This window comes from Natator depressus, chromosome 6 (genome assembly GCF_965152275.1).
Source record: "Natator depressus isolate rNatDep1 chromosome 6, rNatDep2.hap1, whole genome shotgun sequence".
NCBI classification, from domain to species: Eukaryota; Metazoa; Chordata; order Testudines; family Cheloniidae; genus Natator; species Natator depressus.
The window spans coordinates 72,224,605-72,250,982 of NC_134239.1; the positions used below are offsets into that span (position 1 = coordinate 72,224,605).

At 45.8% G+C, this 26,378-nt stretch overlaps 1 protein-coding gene across 1 annotated transcript in view; it reads left to right on the top strand.

The window, feature by feature from the left end:
- The first annotated feature begins 8,691 nt into the window (after positions 1-8,691).
- The window catches only part of CCDC9B (coiled-coil domain containing 9B), a 138,668-nt gene continuing 120,981 nt past the window's right edge, over positions 8,692-26,378 (top strand). Inside the window, exon 1 of the mRNA XM_074955713.1 lies at positions 8,692-8,794. The gene's annotated coding sequence lies outside the window, so the exon portion shown is untranslated. The remainder of the gene's footprint in view (positions 8,795-26,378) is intronic.

Sequence of the window (26,378 nt, forward strand, 5' to 3'; positions counted from 1 at the left end):
CAGGCACTGTGGCAGAAGTAGCTTCATATGGAAGGGAAACGATACCACATAACCACCATTCCCCTCTGCACAGTAACCCCATTTCTCCAGCATTTCTGTAATTTTGGTTCTCTCTGAGCCATGCAGTGGGAGAGGGCATGTGACTCAAACTGAGAAAGGAAGGTGGGAACAAATCCAGCATTTTTAAGGAGAGCTGTAATGTGGGTCTATGAGACCCATTCTGAAAAATATATGGGCTTCACTACCTCCCTGATCTGCTGCATTTTCCCCATTGTGTATTTCTTATTTTGATACTGTCTCAATGATGTAATATTCCTCTGAAGATGTTATACGAATCTGTAACTTAGCAGGATGCCATCACTCACTGTTTTCCCAAGTAATTTAAATGTCTTTGTTTATTATGTACTAATAATTTATATTGTGGTACACCTAGAGGTTGGAGCCTTATTGTTCTAGACCCTGTACAAGCAGATCGTAAACGACAATCCCTGCTTCAAAGAACTTACAGCCTAAAAGACAAGATGTACTAGGCAAATGAAAGAAAAAAGCAGGTGTGGGACAAGGGGAGAGGGGAGGTAACAAATATAACAGACTAGCTCTGTGGACAACTCTAGCCAATAAGTAGCAGTAATCACCGTTCACATACTCTTAAAAATGGAAGAATTACAGTCCCAAGTGGGTTTTTCCTCACCTAGAATATGGATTCTACCAATTTTCTTCAAATAAAAAAAAACCCTCCTGTGCTAAGACCTACTACTGTGTGCCAAGTTTCTGTCTAGACCTGATGTAGTTTTTACTGAGACTTACAATACCAGTTTTTAGAAGGGGCACTATAATAGAATTTAAAGAAAGGTTTATAATAGATGTACTGACAGATTCTTTTCTCAAGCACTAGGAATATGACACCAGCAACATGAAAATGTGACACAATAGTTGAGAGGGAATGAGTTCTTCTCTGATTTAACTTTTTTAAGGTGATAAAAGGACCATATTTTAGACAACAGGGAGCTCACAGCTGCAAGCATTCAGAGACAAGGCAGAGATAACAGAAAAGCAGCACAACGCTATCAGAATGCATCAAGCACTCAAACTAAAACTGTCATCTACTGTTCTGCATAACAAGCAATTAAAAATAGTTATAGGATACAAAATTAAAGAAAATAAAACAAAACAGGAAGAAGAGATGACTCATAAATATGAGAGGATCAAATATTGTTCAACAATTATGGTTTGTTCATATGTTGCTAGCATGTTTAAAGATGTTTAATTTTTTAATGTTAGTATGGCATCTTATTAAATGAGGGCCTGCCTTTAATGGCCTTTAGATTAGGCTCTTAGACCTGGTCTACACTAAATGGGTAAGTTGATGTAGGCTGTCTTGTGTTGAACTAGCTGTGGAAATGTTTTCACTTAAATTTGGCTCCCGCCGAAGTAAGTGCCTCTCTACGGCAATTTAGTACCCACTTCTCCCAGTGGCATACAGCCACTGTCAATGTAATTACATTGATGCAGTGTCAGTGTAGACACAGTGTTGCTTACATTGGATGTTACTGGCTTTCAGGAGCCATCCCACAATGCCCCACACTGACAATACAATCAATACAAGCGCTCCTGGTGAGGATGCGCACCGCCAACACAAGGAGGCAAGTGTGCGCACACACAAGCGATTTAATAATTGCAATGGCTGCATGCCGACATAAGTTAGGTCAACATAATTTTGTAGTTTAGTGTAGACAGGGCCTTAATTATTGGTGGAATCTGATAATATCCTGAGAAAGATAAGTACAATAGCCCAAAGTCATCACTAGTGAGATGTCATTGGCTTCTGTAGCATCACACCAGGATGAATTTGACCCAATTTGTGTACGTCACGTGGTTGGGATAACAGAAAAGCAAACAATCTGGAGCCCATTTCTGCTCCTGCTTAAGTCAATAAGAATTTTGTGACTGTGTCAGTGCAGGCTCTTGGGATGGCATCTTTGATAATGTGTACATACCATATTATTAAGCCTTCTGATTTTAGGTTTTAACCAATAAACAATTATAAGAGAAAGAAAGAAAGAAAGAAAGAAAGAAAGAAAGAAAGAAAGAAAGAAAGAAAGAAATCAGGGATTATCCAATAAACACCAGAAAAACACTGGAAATAGTTACTTGTATCTAAGGGCTTATCTACACAGAGCAGTTATGTGGGTTACAGGGGTGTGATTTCTAAAGCACATGAACATGTTGTTAATTGATTAGTCTGTGTAGGCCCTGCTGGTGCACACTAAAGATTCCCTAATGAACTTTAATATAGTAATTGCAATAGGGAACATAAGAAAGATTATCCATTATAATATATACAAAGAGAAACACCCCCCGCCCCAACACTTGATTTTTTGATATCTACATAAAACTCAATAATTACTGAAAAAAATTACCCCCTCTCCCCCAAATAAAATTAACAATCCCCAAAAACCAGAAGTCCTACATATCAGGCACATTTATGGTGCCAATCCTGCATGATTCTGAGGATCTCTTGTGAGACATTGAGCACCCTCAATTCCCATTGACTTCAGTCACAGCAGTATTAGGCCCAATTCCCCCTTCCTCTTATGCACAGAAAATGGACCAAATTCATCCCAAGAATAACACTGAAGTCAATAGAAGTAGAGGGTGATCAGCACCTTTCTGGATTGAGCCCTAAATTTGCAAGTTGTGGGAGAGAGAAGATCTAAGAATTTTGTTATTTAACTGACTAAAAATTTGTATAACAATAATTTTAGAGGGGGGCCCAATTACTTTCACTCTTTCCATTGGCCAATATTCTGTATACTCAATATCTTATACACTGAAAAAAATTCCACAGGTTTTTTTCATTATAGCAGCAGAATCTATTCTTGAGGAGATCTGCAATCTTTTTAATGGGACTCTTGAGTATGTTAAATCAGTATGAAGAATTAATGAGATGGCAAAAGGCTGCCTCCCACATTTGTACTTTCCACTGACAAGAAAAGTTTAGCTTTACCGTTCTTATCCTTTGATGCTACTAAACATAATATTGAATTTACTACCAAATAGCTATTGATGCAATTGTATTCAAACACACATATATACATATACACATAATAAACAAAAGACATGATATCCAGAGCTGGATGTTATTCACCCAAGAAGGTGAATACTGAAGGAATTAGCTGAAGAAATCTTGGAGTCACTGGCAATAATATTTATAAACTCATGGATAACAGGAGATATCCTGGAAGACTGGAGAAAAGCTAACATAATGCCCATCTTTAAAAAGTGGGGGAAGGAGGAGCTGGAGAACGATACACCAGTCAGCCTGACTACAATACCTGGGAAAGTAAAGTATAAAACATACAATTTGCAAATACCTGGAGGATGAAGGGGTAATCACTAGCAGCCAGCATGGATTTACCAAGGACACATCAAGCCAAACCAGTTTCATTTCCTTCTTTCACAGGGTAACTGGTTTGTTGGACAAGGGGAATACAGTGGACATAATATTCCTGGACTTCAGCAAGACTTTTGACACAGTCCTGCATGACTGTGAAGTAAGCTGGAGAATTGTGGGCTTGGCAGAACTACCATTAAGTGGATACATATTTGGTTAAACAACCACAAACAGAGAGTAACTATTAACGGAATGCTTGTGGCACCTCAGAGACTAACAAATTTATTTGAGCATAAGCTTTAGTGAGCTACAGCTCACTTCATCGGATGCATCCGATGAAGTGAGCTGTAGCTCACGAAAGCTTATGCTCAAATAAATTTATTAGTCTCTGTCATAAATATAAAGGGAAGGGTAAACACCTTTAAAATCCCTCCTGGCCAGAGGAAAAACCCTTTCACCTGTAAAGGGTTAAGAAGCTAGGATAACCTCGCTGGCACCTGACCACAATGACCAATGAGGAGACAAGATACTTTCAAAGCTGGAGGGGGGGAGAAACAAAGGGTCTGGGTCTGTCTGTGTGATGCTTTTGCCAGGGACAGAACAGGAATGGAGTCTTAGAACTTAGTAAGTAATCTAGCTAGATATGTGTTAGATTCTGTTTGTTTAAATGGCTGAGAAAATAAGCTGTGCTGAATGGAATGGATATTCCTGTTTTTGTGTCTTTTTGTAACTTAAGGTTTTGCCTAGAGGGATTCTCTATGTTTTGAATCTAATTACCCTGTAAGGTATTCACCATCCTGATTTTACAGAGGTGATTCTTTTTTACTTTTTCTTCTATTAAAATTCTTCTTTTAAGAAACTGAATGCTTTTTTCATTGTTCTTAAGATCCAAGGGTTTGGGTCTGTGGTCACTTATGCAAATTGGTGAGGATTTTTATCAAACCTTCCCCAGAAAAAAGGGGGTAAGATTTGGGAGGATTCTGGGGGGAAAGACGTTTCCAAACAAACTCTTTCCTAATAATAATAATACCGGTGTTAGATGTTTGGTGGTGGCAGCAAAAGTCCAAGGGCAAAGGGTAAAATAGTTTGTACGTTGGCGAAGTTTTAACCTAAGCTGGTAAAAGTAAACTTAGGAGGTTTTCATGCAGGTCCCCACATCTGTACCCTAGCATTCAGAGTGGGGAAGGAAACTTGACTGTCTCTAATGTGCCACAAGTACTCCTTTTCTTTTTGTGAATACAGACTAACACGGCTGCTACTCTGAAACCTATTAATGGAATGATGTCAGATTGGAGGGAAGTCTCAAGTGGGGTTCCACAGGGGTCAGTTCTGGGTCTGATGTTGTTTAATATCATTAATGACCTGGATGTAGGAATAGAGAGCACACTGATCAAATTTACAGATGACACAAAGCAAGGGAGGGTTGCCAACACTTTGGAAGATGGAGCTAAAATTCAGAGGGATCTTGATAAATTGGAGAACTGGGCTATAGACAACAAAATGAAATTCAACAAAGACAAATGTAAAATACTATGCTTAGAGAAGAAAAACCAAATGCATAACTACAAAATAAGGGATAACTGGCTTGGCAGCAGCACTGTAGAGAAGGATCTGAGAGTTGTGGTGGATCACAATGTCAACATGAGTCAGCAATGCAATGCTGTTGCAAAAAAGGCAAATGCAATTTTAGGTTGCATTAACAGAGGCAAAGCATGCAAGTCATGGGAGGTGATAGTACCTCTCTACTCGGTGCTGGTAAGGCCTCAACTGGAGTACTGTGTCCAATTTTGGTCACCAGTGTATGGAAAGGATGTAGAGAAACTGGAAAGGATCCAGAAGCAAGTGACAAATATGATCAAAGGGATGGAATGCAAGCCATATGAGCAAAGGCTGCAGGAACTGGGTATGTTTAGTTTGGAAAAAAGGAGGTTAAGGAGGGACATGATAGCAATCTTCAAATACTTGAAAGGCTGCCATAAAAAGATGTTCTCTCTTGCCACAGAGGGCAGGACAAGAGGCAATGGGTTCAAACTGCAGCATAGTGGATTTCAATTAAATCTCAGGAAAAACTTCCTAACTATAAGAACAGTAGGACAATGGAACAGACTGCCTAGGCAGGTTGTGGAAGCTCCTTCACTGGAGGTTTTCAAAAGGAGACTGGATAGTGATCTGTCTTGTATGGTTTAGACACAACACAACAAATCCACATCTTGGCACGGGGTTAGACTAGATGACCCCTGTGGTCCTTTTTAACCCTATGATTCTACAATTTCGAAGTACAATTTGCCCTGTGTACACAATGGGTTAGTTAAAATGTCAACTAATACACTTAAACAAACAAACACCCAAAACAACACCTTTATATCCTAGTCTAGAAAAGGTCCAAGGAAACTTATTCTTTTGAGGCATCAACAGCTATCTGATGGTAAATTCAGTAGAATGTTCACAATAGACAGGAAATGTGAAGTTAAATGTTTAGTTTAGAAACACACATACACACACACACACACACACAAGATCTGTATAGAAAGCTACATACAAATGTCTATGTGTATATATATATATATATAATGTGTGGGAGGAGGCACTGCCTAATTATACATTATTACAATAACTTATATTGTAACTGAGCATGAGACTATAAACCACAAGATAAAGCTCAAAGTGGAGTCTGATTCTGCCAGCCATCTTTACTCACACATGTAATTGTAACTCATGCATATAGTCCTATTGATTTCAGTGGAGCTGCTCACCTGAGCAAGGATTATTCAAGTAAGCAAATGTTGCAGGATTTGACTGGTCATTTCTATGTCACCAGATTCCCAAAAATTTGTTGTGAAATGGTTACAGGAAGGGTTTATTTTTAGAATAGTACATGAGTATTTTATTAACCAAAAGACACAGACTTCTTGCCTGAGATTTTCAAAGCTATCTAAGGAGATGTGACTGCCCACTTTCCTTGGATAGGTTGGAATAATCTCAGCACTAATGTAAAGTTTATTATTTGTACTAGGCAAAAGTGAAACTCTTTGCCTTTATAAATATATTTAGTTTAGTCTGATCTTCTGCTATGCGCTGATCAACTAGAAAATCTAGATAATTTGGAAGACCTATGCCTCCTGAATAACAAATGAAAATCTGTTTAAATATTTAGGGCTGCCTTTACAATATAACAGCATGACTATTGGGCTTCATAGGAAAATTACTGTAACGGTGCATATATGCATAGTAACTGATTTTGTAAGCTATGCATTGGGACATATAGCATAAAGGACATGACCAAGCCTGCAGAGTTTTGTTTAGACTGTGATTAAAGTTTTTGGGGGCAAGGAATGTGCCCTCTTTTGTGTTTGTAAGCAACTAGCACATTATGGATGCTAAGAGAAGCACATAATAAATACTAAGAATAACTTCTTTAACAATATATCATATTTTGTTACAGAAATTATAATTCATAAGGCTAAATCACATGCCCAGGCAAATGCAGATCATAATGATATATGGGGCTCACAGTTTTGCATGCCAAATCATTTGGAAACAGAGAAATCAGAATGTGTGTGTGCAAATAGCATTTGACAGCTAACTATCTGATTAGCTCTCTGTCACTCTGGTATAGAATTATCTCCATATCCACACCCACAGAGGTTTGTAGTGTGTGTATGTCTCCTTATTTAAAGGCAGAAGCAGTCTAATAAAACAGGTGGGTATTCCCAATGCTTTCAGGTCTTACATCCTAATGCCACATCGTTGTCTTCCCTTATGACTATCTTTCAGCCTCCTTACTTTGGTATTATCTGGTTAGAATTTTATTCTGTTGTGCCCTGCAGGGAAAAATGCCATTCACAGATCTGTAGCTGTCATGAATGGCTTCCCTCTTGCTTGTTATAAATGTGGCGGTTACTGAGGCATAGGTCACCCCCAGAATCGTGCGGAGTGCGGCTGCTATTCTATAGGACACCATCCACAGCCCACGTTAATTGCCCTGCTCAATGTTACATTGGAACTGGAAATAGGTGCAAAATCTGCATATATTTCCCTTGTTTGTGCAATCGTGAGGCAAGTGAATTAGGTATTCTCCCCTGTTTGAGAAAATCCTGGCTGACGCGACAGGCAGTTCTCTTCGGGGATCTAGGGCAGCGTGTGTCGTTTTAATTCGAGGATAAACGCCAAACCAATCTGGAGACAGATGTGCAGAGGGGCTTGTCTGATAACATCAGTGAAACATGCTCAGGCGTTAGTCCCATCCCCACTGAACTGGAAAGCCCTGTGTTTAGCAGCGAGTCTCTTCTTCAGGTGATACTGGATGATCAAAGGCAGTCGCACCTGGAGGCTGGCGGGTACTCTCGCCACCAGCTGCTGCGCACCCTTTTGGCGACTCGCACCGTGCTGCACCTTAGCGAGGCCTGGAGGGGGCAGGAGGAGGCGAGCTGGGGGCGTGAAGGCTGGCAGCCCCCCTGGGCAGCTCCCTCACCCACCCCCGACTGCCTGGGCTCAGAAGGGCCGGCAGCAGTCCCCGCCGCCCGGCCCCGCGCTGGGGGGATGGCAGGGGCATCCCAGCCGCGCGGGCCAGGCGGGGCCGGCGCAGGGCGCGGGAGGCAGCGGGTCCCCGGGCGCCGCGGACAGGCTGGGAAAGGAGCCTCTGGAGGCAGCGGCGCGGGGCAGGGGGCTGGCGCCGGGCCGAGGGAGGGGACCCGCGGGCGGTGCCGGGAGGCCCAGGCGAGCGGGGCCGGGTGGCTGTGCAGGGACGCGCTGCGGGTCATACCTGGGCGAGCAGGTCCCCTGCTCCCGGCGCCTCCCCTCCGCCCGCTCCTCGGCGGCCGCCGGCTCCTCCTGCGCCTGCGGGGCCGGCGCTCCCTCCATGGCCTCGCCTCAGCGCCCCGCGGCGGCGGCTCGCCCGGGCTCGCTGCAGGCTCCGGCCGCCGAGGGAAAGGAGCTGTCCGGCGCTCGGCGGTGCTGAACGCCCGCCCCCCGCGGGCGGGGCGCCTGCGCAAGCGCAGAGGGCGCGGGGCGGGGCGGGGGTGGGGCCCGAGCCGGGTGTGTGGCCCAATAGCGGCGCCGGGCTGAGAGCGGGGCGGGGCCACGACCGGTCTCGGGGCTGGGAACCCGCCGCTGACGCTGGCCCCGAGAGGCGGGGGAGGGAGCCCTGGCAAGCACCAGCGGCTGGTACCAGGTGTCCTGGCAGCACAGGGGCGGGGGAGCGGGCCCTGGCATGGAGACCTTCCCTTGCCCCAGCTGGTAAGTGGGCCTGCTCCAGGGACGGGCAAGAGGAGAGCCTGACCTTCCCTGGAGCCGCGCTGCTCCCCCGCGCACACACGTTAGCCCAAGTGGAGCAACGCTGCTTCCTCCCGTCTGAGTGCAGCTGGCCCCGGCCCTCGGACACGGCCTGCTGCTGCCACGCTGGTATGAGCGCTACCCGGTTCCTAAAGACAGCGGGCCTGTGTGTTACAGGGATTTTAGCAAGGGGGTGCGCATAACTGCCCAGCTCTGGGAGATGAGGTGTTTGGGAGGTAGATGGCCAGGGCACTTAAGGGAGAGGTCACCTGGGACCAGTGTGACTCTATGGCTCGTTCAGCATTACAGGGGTGTGCTCCTGGTTTTGAGAGCAGGAGAGGGGTGCTGGGATTGGGAATCAAGTCCACGGAAGTGTTACTTAACTTTTAAGTTTGAAGGGTCCCCCTTAACCTGCACAATTTCAGTAAACGAGTTTGCTGAAAATAGATGCAACTTTTTAAACAATTACTGAACTGGATTCACAAGAATAACTTGTATTACAAAGAATATGAACAACCGGACTGTTTTTCTTTTCCAAAAGTGCATTGCTAAGTATGCTTAGTTATGGGTAGAAAAGACTTAATTACATTTGTATTGCATGGTGTCAGATGGGTGCCACTGACTACAGTTTGGGCAGAGAACAGGAAAACTTCACTGGGTAAAAAGAAAAGGAGTACTTGTGGCATCCGATGAAGTGAGCTGTAGCTCACGAAAGCTCATGCTCAAATAAATTGGTTAGTCTCTAAGGTGCCACAAGTACTCCTTTTCTTTTTGCGAATACAGACTAACACGGCTGTTACTCTGAAACCGTTCACTGGGTAACAATAGAAGATTAATTTGCAGCAGCTCACTCCAGAACTTTTTTCTTGATAATGGCCATGGCCCTGCTTGTGATTTTCACCATAGCAGTGACCTTGACCTTTTTTGTGACAGTGAGCACAGCCATGACTACAGCATCCTCCTGGCTTTACTTTCTATGAAAAAGCCAAAGCAAAAAGGATGAGTATTACTGTGCTAAGTATCCTGGCAACTCCCACTAATCCTCAAGCTGCTTAGAGTAAGCCCTTCCTGTTTTAATGCTCTAGATTTTTTAGAAGGTGTAAAAAGCATACATCTTTCCTTGATGGGAGATGAAGTGCTTTTATAATCCAGTGGTAGTGGAGTCCCAAGGATAGGATATGGAGACTACCAATGTCTCTAATATTCCCTGACCAGGTTGAGATGTATTGGCTCCACAGTGGGGAAGGAGTCCCCTTTATTGAGTATCAGCTACGAAAATGTTTCTCTGCTACAGTTAAGCAAGGGGCTTGCTCATTAGGATTGAATAAATTGCAATTATTAGCTCTAGAATAGCTTATGTGGCCTACCTAGAAAAAAATAAAACTTAATGTCTACTGAATAGATTGGACAGGATTTATTTGATGGTAAAGTCTCCGCTTACTGTTTCCTTTCCTTTTCCCTGCCTCTTGGTACTATAAAATAAAACAAGCAATAGAAATATTAAAGAAAGATTGGGAGATGGAATCCTCAGACCCTATTATAAATATGCTGCTACTTTTATAGCTAGCAATTTTATATAGGATATAATCTATTACTGTGGCTTTACTTTTATCGGTCAGGTTAGTGACATTGTAACTAGAAGACAGGTTTCAGAGTAACAGCCGTGTTAGTCTGTATTCGCAAAAAGAAAAGGAGTACTTGTGGCACCTTAGAGACTAACCAATTTATTTGAGCATAAGCTTTCGTGAGCTACAACTCACTTCATCGGATGCATACTGTGGAAACTGCAGAAGACATTATATACACAGAGACCATGAAACAATACCTCCTCCCATCCCACTCTCCTGCTGGTAATAGCTTATCTAAAGTGATCACTCTCCTTACAATGTGTATGATAATCAAGTTGGGCCATTTCCAGCACAAATCCAGGTTTTCTCACCCTCCGCCCTCCCCCCCCCCCCCCCACAAACTCACTCTCCTGCTGGTAATAGCCCATCCAAAGTGACCACTCTCCCTACAATGTGCATGATAATCAAGGTGGGCCATTTCCAGCACAAATCCAGGTTTTCTCACTCCCCCCTACCCCCATACACACACAAACTCACTCTCCTGCTGGTAATAGCTCATCCAAACTGACCACTCTCCTTACAATGTGTATGATAATCAAGGTGGGCCATTTCCAGCATAAATCCAAGTTTAACCAGAACATCTGGGGGGGGGGGGCGGGTAGGAAAAAACAAGGGGAAATAGGCTACCTTGCATAATGACTTAGCCACTCCCAGTCTCTATTTAAGCCTAAATTAATAGTATCCAATTTGCAAATGAATTCCAATTCAGCAGTTTCTTGCTGGAGTCTGGATTTGAAGTTTTTTTGTTGTAAGATAGCGACCTTCATGTCTGTAATTGCGTGACCAGAGAGATTGAAGTGTTCTCCGACTGGTTTATGAATGTTATAATTCTTGACATCTGATTTGTGTCCATTTATTCTTTTACGTAGAGACTGTCCAGTTTGACCAATATACATGGCAGAGGGGCATTGCTGGCACATGATGGCATATATCACATTGGTGGATGTACAGGTGAACGAGCCTCTGATAGTGTGGCTGATGTTATTAGGCCCTGTGATGGTGTCCCCTGAATAGATATGTGGGCACAGTTGGCAACGGGCTTTGTTGCAAGGATAGGTTCCTGGGTTAGTGGTTCTGTTGTGTGGTATGTGGTTGTTGGTGAGTATTTGCTTCAGGTTGGGGGGCTAATCTCACAAAAGCTTATGCGCAAATAAATTGGTTAGTCTCTAAGGTGCCACAAGTACTCCTTTTCTTTTTGTAACTAGAAGAGTTTCATCTACTCCTTATTCTTTGCTCTTGATTTGTGCACTGTAGCTTGGGCAATACAATCTCATATGTAGTACCTATTTGAGAAGAAGTAAGGTCTTGTGGTTAAGCAGTAGATTGGGATTCAGAAGATCTGGGCTCAATTCCCAGCGATACCACAGACCGCCTGTCACTTAGTCACTGAGGGCTTGTCTATACTGGCACTTTACAGCGCTGCAACTTTCTCGCTCAGGGGTGTGAAAAAACACCTCCACGAGGGGTGCAGCTACCAGGGCTGGTAGCTGCACCCCTCGTAGAGGTGGGTTTTTTAAGAGTGCTTGGGAGAGCTCTCTCTCAGAGCTCTGCCGCGACTACACCCAGTGTAGACTAGCCCTTAGTCTCTCGGGGAACTGAGGCACAATCTGTATTAGGTGACATGTTGGAGGGACACAAAGAGGGGCACCAGCTGAAGGTGTTTAAAAGCTAAAAAGTGACCCTCCACGTGACCTGCACGTTAAGAACAGCTACATTATTTAGTTACATCTGTCCCATTCATGACTGGAGATAATTTTTAAGTTTTCTGAAGCTGGAGAATGAGTTCAGGATGATATAGGTACAGTGAGAAGGATCCTTATACATTTACAGTACTCTGGAAACATAATGCTTCCAGAGTACTGCAAATGACTCCAAGATCTCTTTCTTGATAGGTAACAGCACCATCATTTTGTATGTATTGTTGGGATTATATTTTGCAGTCTGTTTTGGACTTAACTATCTTGAGTAATTTTGTATCATCTGCAAACTTTGCCACCTCACTGTTTACCCCTTTTTGCAAATCATTTATGAACATGTTGAACAGCACTGATCCCAGACCAGTACAGACCCCTGGGGACACCTCTACTTACTTCTCTCCTGGACCATTTATTGAATTCCTATTCTTTGTTTCCTGTCTTAACTGGAGTACCTGGGAATGCTTTCAGGATCATCTAATGATCCTTAATTTAATGACAAACCTTTTGTTATCTTAATCACCCTGCCTCTGTTTATAAACAAACTCCCTGCCCCAAAGGCAGAAGTTGCTAGCAGCAGCTGGGCCCTTGCCCCCATCTAGGCAATTGGGGAGGGGCATGCGACCCTTGCCTCCCCTCCCCCCGCGCGTCTCCCCCTTCCTCCCATCCTTTGGCAGTCTTGTTTGTTTAGGCCCTATCTACACTGGCAAGTTTCTGTGCAGTAAAGCAGCTTTCTGCGCTGTAACTCCCGAGGTGAGCACACTGCCAAGCCACTTTGTGTAGACACTGTGCAGTTGTAGTGCTCTTAAAAAAAACCACCTTGACGAGAGGCGTACAGCTTTCTGCGCTAGGGCTACAGCGCTGTGGTGTCAGTGTAGACAACGTCGCGGTTACAGTGCTGCGACTGGCCTCCGGGACGTGTCCCACAATGCCTGTTCTCGCCTCTCTGGTCATCAGTTTGAACTCTACTTCCCTGCCCTCAGGTTACCAACCGTCATCCCCACCCCATACATTCCTTTGCAAATTTGAAAGTCCCCTTCCTGTTTGCTTGGTGATGCATGCAGTGGTCTCAGTACATCTTTCCAGGTGGCCACGCCTGCTCCATGCACCAGGCGATCCCCCGCTTGGAGCAATGCTGAGCTGCTGGACCTCATCGGTATTTGGGGAGAGGAAGCTGTGCAGTCACAGCTGAACTCCGGCCATTGGAATTATGATACCTATGGACAGATTTCACAAGGCATGACAGAAAGGGGCCAAGACTGCAGTGCTGGGTCAAAGTGAAGGAGCTGCGGAATGCCTGCTCCAAGGCATGGGAGGCAAACCGCTACTCCGGTGCTGCGCCCATGAGCTGCCGGTTCTACAAAGAGCTGGACGCGATACTCGGTGGCGACCCCACCTTCACTATGAAGTCCCCTGTGGGATACTTCATTGGCTCACGTGCCAGTTGAGAGTGGACCGAACCAGGAGGAGGCAATCTTGGATGAAGAGGGGGAGGGGGAACCAGAGGCAGAGGATGAGTCAGAGGCCGGAGATGCATGCAGTCAGGAGCTCTTTTCTACCCCGGAGGAGCCTAGCCAGTCACAGCAGTCAGATCTTGGCGAAGTGCAAACAGGAGAGGAGGCTCCTGGTAAGTGAATCTGATTTTGGAAATTGCTGAAGCGATTTGTTGGGGGCAGGAGGGTGCAGAAATCAGGCTTGTCTCCCACCTCATGCCTATTCTGAGTGGCGAAACAGACTGTTGATAGACTCCCTCACTTCACAGGAATCTCCCTCAGAGATCTCCAGGAAACTCTCGTGGAGATACTGGGCAATTCGCTGCCACAGGTTCCTCGGCAGAGCTGCTTTGTTTCTTGCCCCATTAACGGTAACTTTCCTGCGCGACTGTGCCATCACACAGGCAAGCCGCATAGGGGCCAGGGAGGAAGCTGCAGGCTTGGAGAAGACCCTCCCTTGATTCCCTGCTCACCCTCAGCAGCGAGATATCTTCCATAATGATCACATCCTGTGGAAAGTGTGGGGACAGGAATGATTATCAAGCCCCCCATACAGTGCGGGCTGAGCCACGTGCCCAGTGTACAGCAGGGTCCGGGAAGAGTGATTCACCCTGCTCCTGTGGCTACTCACCATTTTGGGGGTCTTGTGGCTCATGTGTGCTTGCCTGGGGTCAGCCAGTCAGTGACAGGTGTGAGAGTACTGGCTGTGTTTTAAAGCACTGAATGAGTGTTGTCTGTGTTGCAAAGAATACTGCTTCTGTATAATGTTGCATTTAAACTTCAGAGATGACATTGGGAGGCCAGTCTCCCTTATTGGCGGCAGAATGGCTGCACAGAATTAGAAAGTGGCCACGAAGAACTAAGGAGGACTTTCTCCGTGAGGTTATGATGCATTCTGTTGCTGAGAAGCAGGAACTGAAGGAGTGACGGGATAGCGAGAAGAGGGACCGAAAGGAGAATGTGGCACACCAGAAAGAAGCCACGGCGTGGCTCTTAAACGTTATGGAGCGCCAAGTGGGCACTCTCCAGGCAATACTAGCTCTTCAAACCGAGCAGCTCCATGCCCCCCTCCCCTGCAGCCGCTGTCACAAAACTCTTTCCCATGCGCTCCACACACACCAACACACTCTTATCAACCTCCTGGCTCCACTCTCTAACTGCAGCATTCCACTCCTCTCTCTTCATAGTCCAGCACTGTGGACTCCCACTAGCCACTGCACTCAACACCCATCCCTCTGCAGTTTGGCCCTGCTGAAGTACAGCACCCATTGCATTGTACTCCAAAGGAGAAGGTTGGGTATGATCCCTGGACCTACACAAATCTGTAGCTATCCTGGGACCCCTCCTCCTCTTGAGACCTTCCCTTCCCCCTTCCTGCTGATGATTTTTTTTCGTTTGACTCTCTCCTCCGGTTGTTGTCTTTTAATAAAAGAATTGTGTTGGTTTGAAAGCAATCTTTATTCTTTTAAATGAAAGCAAAAAGAGCACTGCAAAGCAACATACAATTATGTTAAGGCCCCTTCTTATATCATGTGTACCAATCACCTCCTAGCGTTACAAGCACTGCAATCCTGAACATAGCAACAAATATTAGTGACTTTCAGCCTCAAATTGCTGCCTTAAGGCATCCCTGATCCTTATGGTCCCACACTGTGCCCGTTTAGTAGCCCTGGTATCTGGCTGTTCAAACTCAGCCTCCAGGCACTGAGCCTCTGCCATCCAGCCCTGAGTGAAGCTTTCACCCTTCACTTCACAAATATTATGGAGTGTACAGCACGCAGCTATAAGCATAGGAATATTGTCATCGGCAAAGTCCAGCTTCCCATACAGGCAATCGCCAGCGGGCTTTTAAATGGCCAAATGCACACTCAACAGTCATTCTGCACTTGCTCAGCCTGTTGTTGAACCACTCCTTGCTGCTGTCAAGTTGCCCCATGTATGGCTTCATAAGCCACTGCATTAAGGCATAGGCGGGGTCTTTCAGGATCACAATGGGCATTTCGACTTCCCCTACAGTCATCTTCTGGTCCGGGCAGAAAGTCCCTGCTTGCAGCTTCTTGAACAGACCAGTGTTCCGAAAGATGCGTGCGTCATGCACCTTTCCGGACCAGCCTGCTTTAGTGTCCGTGAAACATCCACGGTGATCCACAAGTGCCTGGAGAACCATTGAGAAATACTCCCTTGTGATTAATGCACTTGGTGGTTAGGTGGTCTGGTGCCAGAATTGAAATGTGAGTACATCCATCTCTTGCCCCTCCGCAGTTGGGGAAGCCCATTTGTGCAAAGCCATCCACAGTGTCATGCACGTTGCCCAGAGTCACGGTCTTTCGGAGCAGGATGCGATTAATGGCCCTGCACACTTCCATCAACACGAGTCCAACGGTCAACTTTCCCACTCCGAACTGGTTAGCGACCAATCGGTAGCAGTCTGGAGTAGCCAGCTTCCACAGTGAAATTGCCACGCACTTCTCCAATGACAGGGCAGCTCTCATTCTTGTGTCCTTGCACTGCAGGGCTGCGGCGAGCTCATCACACAGTCCCATGAGTGTGGCTTTCCCCATGCAAAAGTTCTGCAGCCACTGCTCATCATCCCAGACATGTATCGTGATGTGATGCCACCACTCAGTGCTTGTTTGCCGAGCCCAAAAGTGGCGTTGCACTGTGGTCAGCACCTCCGTGAAAGCCATAAGCAATCTCGTATCGTATCTACCACGCGTGGCGAGATCAACGTTGCACTCCTCTTGACTTTGTAGTTTAAGGAATAACTCCACATGTTGGTCAGAACGAGCAGCATACTGGTCAGCAGTTCGGGATCCATTCCTGTAGCCAGAAAGCAGCAGGGCAGGGTGCACAGTACACAAGCCCACAAACCATTGAAAGATGGCACCAAATGCAGATGGAAGCACAGGGTTTGCTGGGATGCGAAGCAATACATGGGGACTGGATCCAGGATCCCCCGTGACCCCTCTGCGTTCCCACAAGTCTTAGTGGCAAAAGAGAAAGAGCTGCTCTGTGGGATAGCTGCCCAGAGTGCACCGCTCCAAATAGCGCTGCAAGTGTGAACACGCTATTCCGCAGGCAGTGTAAACACACAACAGCGGTTTTCCTTCTGCGCCCTCTGAGCAGTGCTGTAACTGCTGGCACTGTAACTATGCCAAGGTAGATGTGCCCTTAGACTGTAAGCTCTTTGACCAGGGGTGTTTGTTTGTACACTACCTAGCACAATGGGGCCCTGATCTCAGTTGGGGCATATAGGCATTACCATATTACTACTACCTATTTCATATGTATATCAAAGTCCCTTTTACAGCCGTTATGACACACCCAATGCTGGAACAGTTCTGTGTGAAGTTACACATTGTCCTTCCTTTGCTCTTTGCCTTTGAGGTAGTTGGCTGTGTGCCATGGGATCACAGCCAAACCACACATCCAAGGTTTGTCAGTAAATTAGACAGGTCCAGCTGTTCTCTATTGTCCTTCTGACCTGAATGAAGGTGTTAAGCACTGAGGGTGGAAAGAGAAAGGAAGAAAAAGAATAAAAGTGAAGGGAAAGATAGCTAAAATAGAGATAGGAGGTAAGGCAAGGAAAGAGAAGAGAGGCACATGGAGAAGTGGGAAGGGCAAGAGAGAGTAAGGAACAGTAAGGGAAAAATACAGATGAGAAAGGAGAGAAGAGAAATAAAAGGGGTGTATGTGATGAAGAGGGGATAAGGGAGATGAAAGAGGCTGAGATGTAAGGGCGGGATTTAAATACACTCATGGGTGGTGGGTGGAACCCCCCTCTGGGGAGGCTAGCTCCCAGCTCCGCCCCTTCTGTCCACACCCTACCCATGGCTGGAGCCCTGAGACTCCTTGCGCCTCCCCCCCACCCCCCGTGGCCAGAGCCACGAGCCACAAACCGCCTTCCCACCCCCACCCAGAAGAGCCCTGGGCTGGCCGAAGCCCTGAGGCCCCCCCTCCACCTGCCTGGAGGAATCCCGGGCCAGCCGCAGCCCGGAACGTCCCCCCCACACCTGGAGGAGCTCCAGCCAGGCTGGTCGAAGCCTCAAGCCTCTCCACCCCCGGACCGGAGGAGCCCCACCTGGGCTGGCCGAAGCCATGAGCCGAGCCTCCTCCCACCTGGAGGAGCCCTGGACAGGTTGGCCAAAGCCGCACCGTGCCTCCTCTCCCCAGACCCAACCTGCCCACAGCCCAGGGGAAAAGCGTCTGTAGAAGAGGCTTTTGATATGCCCCATGCAGGTTCCGGGGTGGCTGAGAAGGGCCGTATGTGCTGCGTTAGCCGCCCCGGAACATGCATGGCGCATAATAAAAGCAAAAACTTCGCCGCCGCAACTGGGGGTCTGGCGGCCGTGGCAGCGCCGCCCCTGGCCTGTTATACCCGTTGTCCTTGAATATCCTGTAACTGGAAAAAAGGCTTTTTATCCTCCAGGAGGAGTCCGATTGCACAATACTTCCCCCTTCTCCTTTGGATCCACATGGCCTGGCTGGCAGGGGCAGGACCTAGGGAATGCTGGGTGAATTGCATTACAAAGCCCAGTCATTAGGAAAGTGCTTATTTACTGCCAAATAATGAGTTTTCTTACTTGTGGCATTTTGGCTGTGAAAAAGAAAAGAAAAATAACTTTGCATTTGAGCTTTGAAACAGTATTTGATGTGGACATATAATATTCTTTCCATACTTTCCTACCTCCTCTCTCGCCTCCACTACCACCATCACCACATGCAGGTGCCTTTTACAAATAAGCAACCTGGCAGGTCTCCTTTTCCTACCTCAAGAGCTAGAGTTTACTGTGAGAGAAGTAAACACTACATTCCATGCTCATTTCTCTTCATGAAAAGAATCTCTAAGATTCCTGGTTAGAAAGTCCTGAAGCATCAAGGGCTCCATTCTGCTCCTACTGAAGTGAGTTTCAAAGTTTCCATTGTCCTCAGTGGTACAGGATCAAGCTCCGAATGTTTGCTGATTCTTTAGGGAGGTATAGGGAACACTGTTTTCCTTTTTTGTTTGCAGTGTTGTAGCCGTGTTGGTCCTAGGATTTTAGAGAGACAAGGTAGATGAGGTAATATCTTTTATTGGACCAACTTCTGTTGGTGGCCTGAAGAAGAGCTCTATGTAGCTCGAAAGCTTGTCTCTTTCACCAGCAGAAGTTGGTCCAATAAAATCCACCTTGCCTCTCTAGTGTTTTCCTTGGCATCTGTATGGTGGATCAGGTCGAGTGAAGGAAAGCTCTTCATATGTTTTCTTAACATATCTAATTCACTTCCATGCAGCTCTGCACTTTTCAGTATGAGTCATCTCAGAACATCCCATCTTAGTTTGTGTCTACATTCAGCACAGTTTATTTTAGTTCACTTCAAATCCACTGATCTCCTGCCCAACCCAGGATAGCTCAATTCATAATGTCCTGGCTCAGATTAGCACAACTCAGCAAAGTATATTCCAGTTAAAATTGGCTCAGCAAAACACATTCAACACGAGAGCAGGATACATACCCCAGCCTGGCTCATCAAAGCTCAGACTGGTTCAGTTTAGCACTTTCCTAATTCATCTCTGTAGCTCTGCACATACCATTTTGGATCATATATTTTCCATTCTTCTATAATATATATTTAATCTGGCTCATGATTTCTCAGCTCAATTCTTCTTTGCCTGGTTTGGAGAGTAAGAAAAGAAAGACACATTTTCTGCTTGGTGTGTGGGGATTTGGCTGGGTGACTCCTGGGAGTTACCTAATTAAATTGCTGCACTTTGCACTGAAAATTTATCCTTAATGTAAGCGGGGGAATAGTCCCGCTATTGTGGGGAACTTTCCTGGCTTCTGCACTACCCCGGTGAAGTGGGCTAGCAAAAGGATCTGAGTCCTCGCTCCCACTTCCTTTACCCAGTGTCCTCCCTGCCCTTGAGGACCCCCCTTCCACTCTCCTGTCTGGCAGAGTCCTCGTAACCCCAACAAGGCTGGGCCCAGGATTCCTGGGGGGCTCGACACCCAACCCTGCTGTGGTCACCTAGGACAGGGGCTAGGGTGTCCCCACTCCAGGGTACTCTCTCTGCACTGGGCACTTCTTTGACCCACTGATCATTACATACAATTTGAAGAATGCAAGTTATTTAATCAACAATTACTTTTTAAAAGAATAAGGGAAAATGGGAAAGGTTAAAGGAAACACATCACCCCACTCTGTGGCAGGGAACATCACAAACAGTGTCTCTGGAATGTCAGGGCAGTTCACAGTCTGTTCCTTGTAAGTCCCAGGCCTTCTTCTCAGGCCCTGGCTGTGCTGCAGGGATGCTGTGAGTTGGATACTTGCTCTGGTGGTGGCCACACGCTCTCAGGCTGTAGGTGGAAGGGCCCTTCTTCCCAGCGTTGCCCCCGCCCTGTCAGGATTACCAATCCCGCTCCGAATCTGGCCTGCAGAGCCTCCTGGCTGAGGCATCTCCCTGTGCTGGGCCCACTGCCCAGGGTCCCTCCTCGCTCTCCCCAGCTGCTCACGACACCCAGCTCTGGACTGCTCCAGCCCCAGCTCCAGCTCCACTTTGTCTTAGCTCCAGCTCCACTCTGCCTCAGCATGGCTGCTGCTCTGCCTCCAGCTCCCTGGGCTGCTTCTTTGGCCCCTCTGGCTCTGGTTGCTGCAGCTCTGCTCCCAGGACAGGTCTGCTTAGCAGGCTGCTTCTGTGACTCTGCTCCCAGCACCGACCTGCTTCGTGGGCTGCTCTTCTGGCCCCTCTGGCTCTGGTTGCTGCAGCTCTGCTCCCAGGGCAAGTCTGCCCTCTTTGGGCTGTGCCTCTGGCTTTGGGGCTGCAGCTCTGCTCCCAGGACAGGGTCTGCTCTCTCTGGGCTGCTTTTCTGGTCCCTCTGGATCTGGCCCAGCTCTGCTCCCCAGCTCAGCTTGGGCCCCTTCTTTCTCCTTAGCTCGGCCCCACTCTGTCTGACCCAGGCAATTCCAGCTCACACGGAGGATGGGACCTCCCTGGCCTCCTGACTCCCTGATTAGCCTGTCCACCCTGTCATTCAGGCTGACCTGGAGCACTGGCCTCTCCCCATTGCTCCTAGGGACGGGCAGTCTCAGGGTCCTGATTCCCCATCGACCCTTCCCCCTTTTAGTACTGGGAGCTAGCAACTAAAACACCCCCACTGAATGCTAGTAACGGGGCAACAGTCCCCTTACATTAAGTGTCAGGCACTTGAGAAGAAAATCTGAACAGAGCCAGAAAAGAAATCCAGGCCTTGGACAAAACCTAGCAACAGCCTCTAACAAGACCAGGCTGTCCCGGACACCAGGTAACAGGATTGTTTAAGAAAGTTGGCAAGGCACCAAAGTCTGCATGTGGTGCGTGTCCAGGAAGACCTCGCGGTGTTCGTGCTGTGTGCCCTAAGGTCCTTATGAGGTTGTCAAAAACAAAGAAGCATGTTAGCAGAGCCTAAGGCGGTTCCATGTGTGCTAAATGTGTCCGTGACAGAATCAAACGAGCTTTCCTTATTGAGGAGCAGAAGATTGTTGTGAAAGTGTTAAAGGCACAAGCACAGAGTCAGAAATCTAAGTGAATCTCTTTGTATTGTCTGCCTAATAAATAAAAATTCAACTTAAAAAAAAACCATTAAAAAACAAAAACAACACCCCTACCCCGGGCGCCTCCCCCCCCGAAATGATATATGACCAGACAGGCACATACACACAGAGACACACCAATTTGGATAAATACCCAAAAAGCTGTATATGGATATAGATTCACATATTTTAAAGTCCGAAGGAACCATTATGATAATCTCATCTGATCCTCTGCATAACCCTGAGCATTGTATTTCACCCAGTAATTTCATCAAGTCCAGTAACTGGCACTGATAGACAAATGTACACAGAGAAGTGCCTATCCTAATACGGAGGCAAACTGGAGTACAAATCCCCACGCACAGGCATGCATGACATGCAAAGACAGACAAAGCCATGCTGACACACAAAATCAAACAGAGCTATATATGCAGACACAAAAAGCTCAATGCCAGCTGCCAGGATGGAGCCAGTGACTAGAGGTGGGCAAAAGTCTTTAGCGCCAAACTTTTTTTTGGCATCAGTGAAATGTTTCACAAATTCATGTCAGTTTTGTCAAATTGTTTCAGACAAAAAGATTCTGAAAAAAAGTCAGTGTTTCATTTTGACATTTTCAGAATGAAATGTTGAAATTTTTTTGTTCCAGACAACTTTTATTGAAAGATTTCCTTTAATAAAAAGCAATCAAAACATTTTAAAAATGCTTGAAATAAAAAATATTTTGCTTCAGGCTGAACAAATCATTTTGGTTTTAACTTTTCGATATGCCAAGGACTTTGTAAAAATTGTTGAGGGGTTCATCCAAAATGAATTTAATTTTGGATTTTTCAGAATTGCCAGACAACCAAAAAAAATCCATTATTTGCCAATTTCTACCAGTGTTACAATCATGTATCCTTTGCCTTAATAAACTCTTTCTTGCCCCAGCCCACTCAGTCCAGGTCTGTACTAGAAAATATTACTGATACAGTAATGTTGGTTAGGGGTGTGATTTTTTTAAATGACATATCTATACCAGCAAAAGCCCTTGTGTAGATGCAGTTATACTGGCATAGCTTATTTTTGCTTAAGGGACTGGTATAAGCTACACTCATAAAAGCACTTCTTTGTTGGTATAAGCTGCATCTACACTTGGAGGGTTTGATGGTACAACTCTACCAGCATAACTAAACTGGCAACCTTTCCCAATGTAGATCTGAAGTGACACTATTCATATTTGGCTACCTGACCCTGAGGAACAGTCCCTGCATGGCTGCAGATGTGTGAGCTCATTACATAATCTACGCTTCACCTCCTCTGTGCGAGGCTCATTTTACCGCAGCAACACAGTCAGTACCATTCACCCTTTGCAACTTCAGAGGTGTTGAATATACACATGGTAATGCATTGCAGTCAAAGCTTGAACACCAGGAGCTGAATCAGACTCATTCACGCAAAGAGCCACCTTCATAAAGGTGAACACATGCCAAACATTTCAGAGCTGGGTGTCTGAAGAGCCTAGATCTTATTGTTTAATCTCCTAAATAGAAGTGTTTTGTTTTTCAAATTGCTGAGTATCTTCAGCTCTCATTGATGGGTGCACAGCATATTCAATTGCATGGATATGCACAGATGCACATTCTTATCAGAGGCTCACGCTGTCTACTTATAGCATGGTTTAAAATAATATTGCTGTTTTTCAGATTTGTTTTTCTGGTTTGTAGGAGCATGTGCTGTATTGATAATTCACGCTCAGTCATATAAACGTAGAAAGATTCAGATTTCTTGGTGTTTTCTCTTAGATTTCTATGTTATAAATATACACACGTGCATATACGGAGTGATTTACACACAGATGATTACTTAAAGATGATTACTTACCTGAACAAGCAGAGGGCAAGATGTATTTATGTATGTATTTACATACATTTATATACATGCACAGTTCTGCACAGCCCACCACACCCATTAAAGGTGTTTCTGCAAAAGGTAAGCTTACCAGAAGAAGATATTGATGAAACGTGGAAAGACACACAGGTGTATTACTATGATTTAGGAGAGAGAAAGCAGATTTCTAGAACCAAAGGGGTGCTGTAGAACAGAAGGAACACACAATTAGAACACACTGCCAGGAAAACTGGACAATTCTCCATTACTTTCCAGAAGGTGACTGGCGGAAGCGGCTGGCGAAAGTGGCGAGCGGTCAGCCAGCGGGAGGCGGTGAGCTGGCGGGGCAGTGAGGAACAGTGCCTGGCGGGGTGGCCAGCGAGAGCAAGTGCTCAGATGGTGGAGCAAGCCAGGAGCCCCCTTCCTTGGGTGGGAGGTGAACTCACAGAGATGCACCTCTGAATCCTGGGTCCTCACTGACCAAGGACAACCACTGTGAGTGGGGTACGGTGAGGGAGCAGAGGGGGGGCACAGTACAGGAACTTTTGGTTGTAGAACTCAGGATCATGAGGTAGAAGACTCTGCCCCATGCGCTCTGGGGTGGACATCCTGCTCACAGTTTTATGTTTATGAATCCTGCTTGCAGCATTTTCCCTAATGAATGTCGGGTGGCTTCTCTCCTTTCATTAAAAGTTTATTTTCTACACTCAGACTCTGTGCTTGCGAGAGGGGAAGTATTGCCTCTCAGAGGCACCCAGGAGTGGTGTGTCATTTTCCCAGGTTACGGGGTGGGGGCTTGGGCTGGTTTTGTGTTGTATTGTTGAAAAGGAAGCCCTAGATATTGAACTCGGCCCTGGCTGCTGCTCGCTCCACCTGGCAGAAGGGTTACAATTATAGCTATTAAGGTCTCAACAAATACTACATGGGTTTTTGAAACCCTTAACTAACACTTCCAGTTGTAGATTGTCTAGTTTTTTTTTACATGGGTTGCAAATATTATAGATTCATTTCAAGGTATTATTATTCAGCAAAGGAATCTCAACAGTTGTACTCAAAATGTAAGTTCTGTACGACTATTTCAATGTAACGAAGACCTTTCTTTATAAATATACAGACACCTCCTCCTCATATTATGTCTCTGTCACATCTGATTACATCGTATTCCGGAAATAAGTCCTCTCACTAACCATGTGTCTTATGCACATATCGCATCAGGTTTGTTTTCCATTTCAAAAACAGTTTTCTTTAATTTCTGGCCATGTGTTATTAAACTATGTGTATTCCAGCAAAAAATTGTTAGAACCACGTTGTTTAAACTACATAGTACCTTCATTTAAAATTGCATGAACGTGGTCTAGCAAGAGATTGTCTATATGCAAATACTTTTCTGCCACGTTGTAATTTTTATCCTTTCAGCCTTCTTCTGTGTCTATAAAATGCAATTAATCACTTCTGTCATAAATGCTATAAATTTCTTTGCCTATAAGCAGTACATTGTCTTCTAGTCCCCTTATATTATCTTCCCTGCCCTGAACTGTGTTTTGTTGTACCAGTAGCTATTTTCCCTTACTGGTGTTTTCCTCCTTCTCCACTTTCTACTGTGAATGTCTTTTGGTATCTTCTGCATAGGATATTTGAGGGATCGTTTTAATTTTCTGTATCTCTCTAGCTCATTCTAGTGCCACACAGCCTTTGTATGCCACACTGTGTTTTTCCCCACAATTGCTGCATTTTAGTTTCATTCTTTCCATAGGAGAGTTCTCCTCCATGTTTACCTCACCTTATTTTCCCCTTACAGACAGCCACCAAATGCCCAAACCTTTGACGTTTATAGTATCTCTCAGAGGCTGGGATATATGGCTTAACCCAGAAGAATTGATATCCTTCCCTTCTTCTGAGACAGAAGGCATTCTATATATTGCCCTCCTCCAGAGAGCTCCTCCCAACTGCCTGGAAGAGAGGGGAGCCCTGCCTTACATTACACTATGGGGATCCTGATCCCAGATCCTTAAAGGAATAGTGTCTTGCCACCGCCCCCTCCCCCCATCCCCAAACCAATTCCTGATTCCCCAGGACTGTGTCCTCTCTTCAGTTACCAGGCCATTTTCTGGGACTTTGTTTATTCCAACACCTGGAATGGGGTCTTCTGGCTCTCTTTAATCTTAAAGGGCCAGTGTACCCCCATTATGGGTACTATGGGGATAATGTATTCAAAATGGCTTTCTTTGAAAAAGGCAGCTAAAGAAACAGTCCATAACCATTTTATTAGAGCATAAGTTTTTTTGTGTCTAAACAGCTGTCAGTTCTGAGGTTATCTGCAGTGGTGGTGTAGTCGCGGTGGTCCCAGGATATTAGAGAGACAAGGTGTGTGAGGTAACTTTGTGGGGCCCATTTCTGTGAAGAAGAGCTCTGAGTAAGCTCGAAAGCTTGTCTCTTTCACCAGTAGAAGTTGGCCCAATAATATATATTACTTCACCCACCTCATCTGTTCTGCAGTCAGTGTCATGAACAGGGAGTAACCACAGAGGCTGGGGATAGCGTGCAACGGCCGGGAGACGTGTGGCTATGTAGTCGGTGGGCAAAACCTAAACCAAACTCAGTCATGATACTCCCACAAAAGGAAACAGGAGATGCCTTTCCATCAACACCCTGCCTGCCTGCCCCTGCTCCTCTTAAGTCTGCTCAGAAAACTCACTCCCCTAACTCTAAATCATTTTCTACTGTTACCCGTAGGCTAGCAAGATGTCCTACCTTCTGTAAAGAGGAGGAACAGCCTGACTGTTCTGCATCTGCCACTGTCAATATGTCTTAACACGGTGGCAACTATCCAAAAAAGCAGCCACTCCTTGCTGCCCCCATGTCCTACTAAGCGCATGGTGATGTCACTCTCTAGTCTGCTAACACTGATTGATGCAAAGGCCCCATAATCTAATAAATGTCACATTGCTCACCTGATCCCTAGTGTCTGTATGTCTATTGTCCGTTACTCACTTCTCACTCACAACTCACCTCCCAAAGGATTGTCTAGCTGCCTGTCTCTGGCTGGTTGAAGGTTGGATACAGTTGGCTGTCTAGTCCTATCCACAACCCCCTCCTCCTCACTCACCTCAGTTATTGGTTGCATAAGCTCTTCTATGTCAGTCTCCGTGGACAAGGCTATTCCACCTCCTGTGGTTGTATCTGAGGTGTGAACAGAAGTCTCTGCAGCATCCTGAAAGCTGAAAATGGGGAGGAGTAAAATAATTGGAATTTATTATAAAAATAAGTAACACAAGGGATGCCATACTGATTGGAGTGGGGGCAGTGAGGGGGAGAGAGTTTGTAGGACCAATGCTGCATAATTCCAGGGTCAGTGCCACATACTTGTTTTCAATGCAGCACATTAGGACCAATGGCCTTGCCTGCTTTATGGGGGTGTTGTGAGATTTATTCTTTCATTTTGTAAAGCATGTTGAAGAGGAAAAGAGCGAAATATTAGTATTAT